The sequence below is a fragment of the Falco punctatus genome (assembly GCF_963210335.1).
Source record: "Falco punctatus genome assembly, chromosome: 6".
Lineage (NCBI taxonomy): Eukaryota > Metazoa > Chordata > Aves > Falconiformes > Falconidae > Falco > Falco punctatus.
This window is the reverse complement of record NC_137585.1, coordinates 8991953-8999213: the sequence shown is the minus strand read 5'-3', so window position 1 is coordinate 8999213 and position 7261 is coordinate 8991953.

Sequence of the window (7261 nt, the reverse complement as noted above, 5' to 3'; positions counted from 1 at the left end):
GGGAGAAACATATCTGTCTTGCTGGCAGTGCACAGCCTCCTCTCCCAGCTACAGCTGATAACCACTGGTAACTGCTGCAATACACAACGTGTTCAGTCCCTCCCACCTCTGGAGTTTAGGACACATTTCCCATGGCTGCCGAACAGCCCCTCACCTTTCCCCAGCCCTGCCAGGGCGCTGCCTCTGCCCCTGTGGCATAAAAGTAGGGGTTTATGTATGGACATGATGGAGTGACAATGCACCATGCTTAGTAGAGGAGAGGGTGAAGAAAGGGGCAGGTTTCAGTCCAGGCCTGGTGAGTGTCTGGTCTCACGTCCCGGATAATCCCCTGCCAGGCCCTCCAGTCCACAAGACTGGCCAGAGTTTGTCCAAAAGAGATGACGAGCCTGGATCATGATGCCCTGTCCTAGCCAGCAGGAACAAGCCTCTCCATTTTCCTGCACCTTTTGTCATCCCCCACTTTGTAACACTTGGAGTCACGGTGGTTTCAGCAAACACAAATGCTCTTGGGCTGCAGCATGCCAGAGTTGGTGGAAGGGTGGGAGGAGCATGATCCAAGCACTAGCGGAACACTGGCAAAGGGGACAAAGAGACAGGCAGGGATGGCTGAGGAGGAGGGAACAGAGCAGCATCAGGAGGGCTCCACAAAGAAATATGGATGACGTTTCTCTTACCCAGGAGTAACAACAGCACCGACAGCCCTCGCCCACCCCAGCCAGGGAGAGCGATGGGGCAGGAGCTGGGCTGGGTGGGTGTGAGCCTGCAGGTGGTGGGATCCAGCCCCACACCCACTCATTTGCAATGTATGAGGAGCTGACCATCAGCCACGAAGGAGTGGGGAGAAAAGGATGGATCGTTATGGAGTGGGGAGGAAAAGGACCTGCCATGCAAAGGTGTGAACAGGAATGTAAGTGAAGGTGCAAACTGTTCAAGTGCTGAGGACTAGTATGTGTTTTGAAAGGATCCATTTCACTGGGCAATTTGCTAAAGTTGTGTGCAGACATGCATATTTTTATTGAAAAATATTAATCATCATGTCAACACAGAATATCCTTCCTCCCAAATATATTTTTTTTTTCACAAAAGGTACTAAATAATTTGAGTCACTGGGATTTGTGCTTCTGAGTTACTCTGGCCTGACTCCTCACCAAAGCAGATGTCTGAGTCTCTACAGGCAGCAGGGTACCCAAATAGTCACAGTATCCATCAGCCATGTGTGAGTTTTAGAATTGCACAGAGCTGGCCATCCAGGATGTGCATGATATTGATGTTATAAAAAGCCATTTCATTAAGTTTCACAGACAAGGAATTTGTGGGGCATGAAATTGCTTTGGGTAGAGTGCAGATTTCCACGCCAAGTTCCAAAATCAAAACTTCACTGGCAGTAGGAGGGAAGCAAGAACGGCTGTCAGTTTTGTTTTCCTGACACACCCTGAACTGCAGCAAACAACTGATTCGATTTACATGAGCATTAGACAGACTGAAGCAAGATAAATCAATAGTTACAGCAAAAAAGGGAGAAAAGGAGAGCAGGCTGAGTGGCTGTGGACACAGGATGTGCAACTTTCTGGGGGATTTGAAGCCAGTGAAGCCAAGGCTGCAGCATCCCACATGGAACTCATAAAAATCCCCCTCAGGTCTGGCCAAATGTTATTCTGTTCAGCCAAACATTGTTTTCTGGGAAGAGCCAACGTCCTGGGGAAAAAAAAAGTTGCATTTTTATCATTCTTTTGGAACCTTCTTTTCCTTTTAGGCCAAACCTGTACTATTAAAACATCAAGAACATATTTCCTACTGCAGACTCTTCTTCTGCATGCTGAAAATGTAATGTTTATTACCCAATTTTATCCTGTGACTGAAACAGCTAATTACCAGTTGCAGTCAGATCTAACGAACATCCCATGCTAATACTCTTCCTGCAGATCGTTACATATACACCAAATTTTCCCTGGCTCCTGCTCTCACAGGGATTAGCAGTATTCCTTAAATATTCCTTAAATTCCTTTAAAAGCATTCCAACACCTCCCAGATTTCTGGAACCTAAGTGTCTTGTTTCAGCTATACATTTTATGCCACACACCTGAAACTGAAGCCAGTATTTTAATTGTTGACTAAGCAAGACAGGGGCACCCACTAGACTGAATGTCATTTCTTCCTCTGTAATCCAATAATCCTGAGATATCATATCATTCAATCTCAGAGATTTAAAGAGTGTTCTAAGTATCATAAGGTTAGAACTGCTTTAATTTTGGCAAGATGTACAGGCTAAGCAAACTCTGTTTCCCCAAGTGCTCACTGTCCCCCAGGGTGCTCTGCGCTGCCGTACTGCTGCCCCAGAGGCACAGGCACTGGGTTATTGTGTTCTGTTTTGCACATCTCAGTTTAAAAAAGCTACCAGAGAATGGAGGCAGATATAAGTATCAACTGAAACTGTTCAGGTCCTGGGCATGAATCAACAACACTGTAAGAAATGGGAAATGCACAACATACACTAGGGTTGTATGCCCTTGTGCCGGCTCTGCAGCTTCTGGATCTCCTACGGGTCTGTGCATGAAGCTGTTAGAAGTACATTAAAATGCAAGTTCTTACAAATAAAAAAGTGATAAAAAAGAGTATAATCATATGGGATTGTCTTTGACTAAAATACTCTGTCAAGCTCACTTTGTGTGAAATCCTTCCGGGCAGAGTTTACTCGTGTCATTGGAATTTCTTTGCTGCTCATGTGGAGTTCACACTGAAAGATCTGGTAAAGGCTGATGTCATGGCCCAGTTACGAACAGGACTTATGATGATCACACTTGTTCTGGAAACTGAACATAAGCTTTTTTACTGTAAATTATGACTTTCATCCACAACGTGGTCAGCAGGATGCAAAATCTAGATAAGAACAAATGAATGTCCCCAGAAAGATGAGCCCCAGTGTGTAGCAGCCCCTCAACTGCTTAGCCAGCACTCTCACTAGACAAAGGAGTCTTTGATCCAGGGAATTTGTTTGCTCCGTCTTTTGGCTCAGCATCTCTGTGATCCCTGCAGTGTCACAGGTAGTAGTGTCAAGCTGTTAAACAAAAGCACAGCAAGACCTCAGCTGTATGATTTATTTTATTTTCCAGATCTTGTTACCTACTTGTTGATGTTCAGATCTTCTCCTCACCACCCTCTGTCTGTCAGATATGAAGTGTGAGTGATGACCAACCAATTCACTGATCAGAGGCAACCAGAAATGTGCCAAAGGAACCTTCGATCAAGAAATGATGATGTATCAAAATGCTCTGTGGAAACAACTCAACCTTGCTCTCCGATCATTTCTTTCTTGAGTTCATTTGCAACTTACCTGCTGGATGGCCAATTAGGGAGGTAGGGGCCTGTCTGCAGTCAAATAATGCCCACCATCTGATTCATCAGACTGGTGACACAGAACTATGAACACATCTCTGGCACCAATGGCTGTGAAATGCATAGCATCAAAGAAGGACTTCCTGAGGAACATCACTCATGTACATTTTAATTTTTTATTCAGGGTAACAATGAAAAGTTTTCTTAAAAAATTTTCAAGTAAAGAAGCAACATTATGTCAGCTAGTCCTGTAGGTCAACAGCAAGAGAAAGCTTCTTTCTGCTTGACCTCCGAAATTGTCACCTTTTGAGGGTCAAGAAAATCCTAGAAGCAAGACGTTACATTGAGTACAGGACCTAAAAGCCTCCTTCAAGGAAACTTCTCTCTCTTCCCCTTTCTGATCCTCTTGCAAGCTCAGCACACTGATCTCCTGATGCCTTTTGATCCTGCCCTGGAGCCCCCTGCTCCCTCTTCCTGCCACACCAGCGTTCCTGCTGGGCAAACTGGGACCTCCCTTAAGAACATGAATTCAGCAGGGCTCCTGGACCCCATGTTGTCCATAGATTGTATATAGAACCTGACAGCTGGGGCATTTAAAAAAGCTTATTTAAGAGTGAAGGGAGGGTAAATATGAATGAAGCAGGCAGACGTGGAGGGAATAAAACTCACCATACTGTGTATTGACAGGGCTCTGTGTGCGTGCTACTAAAGTGCTAACCTCGCACATTTTTTTCAGCCTCCCACCCTTTGGCTCAGTACCCACAGGGAGGTGAAGGCTGGGTTAGCACTGGAGGCAATTGCATAACTATGCCACATGTTTTCTACTTTGCTTTACTAGAAGTGACTGGCTCTAGGCCCCACTGGCTCCCCTTGCTGTCCCTCCTGTCCAGGTAAGGGGTGTCCACACTTACTCAGTGACTCGAGGTCTGCGCCATGGTAAATAAAGCTCATGTGGGAAGTCCTGAGCCCCAAGTGTGGGACGCGCAGCTGGGTCTCCCCTCATGTCCCCTGGTTGCTTAGACAAGGTCTTGTCCTGTCCCCTTCCAACCACTTGTGTCCAGCGCAGGGTATCCCAAACCAGGAGGGAAAGTACAGCGGTGTAATGCACCCAGGGCAGGCTCTGTAACTGCGTTACAGCTTCATGGCTCATACCTCTTTCCCTGACCTGAAGGGCCACACACGACCACCTCTGCCCTGCCTAACAGGGTGCAACAGAACAAAGCAGAGATGCAGGGGAAAAGGTTAAACATGAGAATATCTGATATCCTTGCCCTGTACTCCATTAGGACTTCTTGTCTTGCTTTCCTGCAGCAATCTCCATCTCAAAACTCTGGACAAACACGTATCAGCTGAATCCCAGCTCCTCTCTGCTCTGGGGCGGGCACCAAATGACATCTGGCTTAGCTGTGGCACGGAGAGAGGCCTGGGCTTGCCCCACGTTACCCAGCAAGGCAGTAACTGAGCTAAGCAAAAAGCTCTTCCCTCCTGCTTCAGGTCAGCCAGCAGGCTCTGGGCAGGAGGCCCCTGTGGTGCACGACCAGGTGCCCCCCGGCACAGCTGGAGGAGCCCCCCCCCTTGCCCAGCCACCGCAGCAAGCGGGTCCTGCACTGGGCAAATACAGCGTGGTCTGTCCGGCAGGAGGTCCCAGCGCAGCCTTCTGCTCTCTTATTCTAGCGAAGCCATTCAGAGGGAGGCAGTGATCTGGGGTTTCAGTTTTTTGTAGCAAAACAAACATCAAGTCTAAATGGGAAAAATCTTTGAAACACCTACATCATGGAAGTACGACCTTTTTCTCTACTGGCACTCTTGCTCATGGCCTTGTGCGATGAAGTTTGGATTGTCTCTGGGAATGACTATCTCATGGCAACTCTGAGCACCAGTTCTGTTGTTGAATAACTCTCTTGGGAGATGCCTTTTTTCCTTCTGTCTGCTCAGTGTTTCTCTGTATGCATCTTGGCCCATTGCCTCTGCTCCTGCCACTGAGCACCTCTGAGAAGAGGCTGACTTCAGCTTCATTCCACCTGTCTTGAACATCAACCTCGGGGCCAGCAGAGGGACCTTCATAAGATGCTTGTGCCTCATCTGAGGAGAGAGGAGGCCCTTGCAATAACACCACAGCTAAAGAAAAACACAAAGTCTATATTCATTATGTATGTCTTCTAACGTGGTAAAGTTTTATCTGAAAAAAAGGACTCATATGACTCAAAAAAAGTATAGTTAATTGGCCAAGTGCTGTTTTCAGATACATTTGTAAATATTTTGGCTTTTCCTCTCCCCTTCTTTGCAATAGTCTGAGTAATACAAATGTATAAATGAAAACAGCTTTTCATTCTTTACTACATCAGGGATTATCTTATATACGCAAAATACCTGTAAATATGCAAACAGCTACTTTCTTGTCTATATATTTTAAACTTATTAGATATAATTCATTAGTTACTTGTAGTGGCTTTAATACTGGGATTTCAACAACTGATCCTACTCTGTCTACTGTGCACTGTAAGTATCAGACAGACACACCGCACATTTCTCATGCCAGAGGGTTAACAACATTGCTTGAAGCCTTTTTGGCAACATACAGTACAGGTTTCTTTTAAGGCAAGACAAAGTTTATACACAGAAGAGATGTTTCTTATAATATAGCTGGGAAAGTTGGATAAACCATACTTTGTAGAGAGCTTACCCTACAAATGGGCTAGTCTTACATCATACAAAATATAGTCAGAGGACTATTTATAAAACCCAGCTACTGATTGGGTTTTCAATTTAATCTACAAAGTGCGTTAAAATGAGAGTAATTAATCGGTGCCTGTGCCATGCCTGAATTTACTCATTTGTTCATATGACACCACAGAAATATATTTGGCAGCCCAGCTGTCTGCACCTGGGAAAGGCAGCTAATCTGCCACCAGGCTCTTCTCTCAGGTTAAGATATTTAACAGGACATTAAAGTGGATAATCTTTATTAAGTCTGATATTTTCAGTTTAATTTGAAGTTTAGCTGATGAAGGATTTCTATGGCATTGCATTTCATTGCATATCTTCCTGTATCTGCATGTTGCGACTTGTGTAATGTTCATATTGTCTGAGGTTTTCTGATAGAGGAACTTCTTTTCACTATGGCCTGTGAAATATTTTGTCTCCCACACAAAAACAAGCCCTTTTTTATCTCTCTGGGTATTGCTGTTACTCCTATTAATTTATATAAGTAATTTTCCTTGTAAAGCTTTTTTGCCATTTGAAATAAATTGCTTTGGGTTTCTTTGCTTTAGATATATAGGCTGGAGGCTGGGGAAACTAGTATCATTATTTGGATTTCCTTTAAAATAAAAATACTGAAATCTTTTCTTATTTTTTTTCTCCTGAAGGATCTTTTTTCAGCCTTTAGCCGAACAGCTAACACAATTTTGCCAGCCAGAGCTGTAAATGTAAGTCTCGGGTTTTACAGTGACTGTTTCCTCACCCATCCCCAGGCAAAGCTGATGTACGTACCAAAGAGAGACTTTGCTTTGCTAGAGTTCCTGGTTTCTACCAGGGATCTTAGGTGAAAGTGCATGGACCACCTTAGGCATGATACCAGTATCACCAAGAACTGTTTCCTCAGCTTTTTCTTTTAACATATGTCTTATTGAAAGACAAATGTGAAGTTCGGGTTTTATTGTTTACATTTGGCTTTGAGGGCTGAGCTTTGTGCTACAGTCCTTGAGGAGGCAGACCAGGAACATAGCAGAGAAGCAGGTGCCTTTCTTGGGATTATTTACATTTTGTGACTGTGGTTCCAAACTTGCTTAAGACTGCTGGGACAGACAAGGATTCCTGCTCGTAGCAGTGCTGTGGTAGTACTAAGGGTATTTACACCCACCCACAGACACCTTTTCTTCCTGCAATTGCAGTGACTGGTAAGCCACCCTCTTATTAAGGGACAACT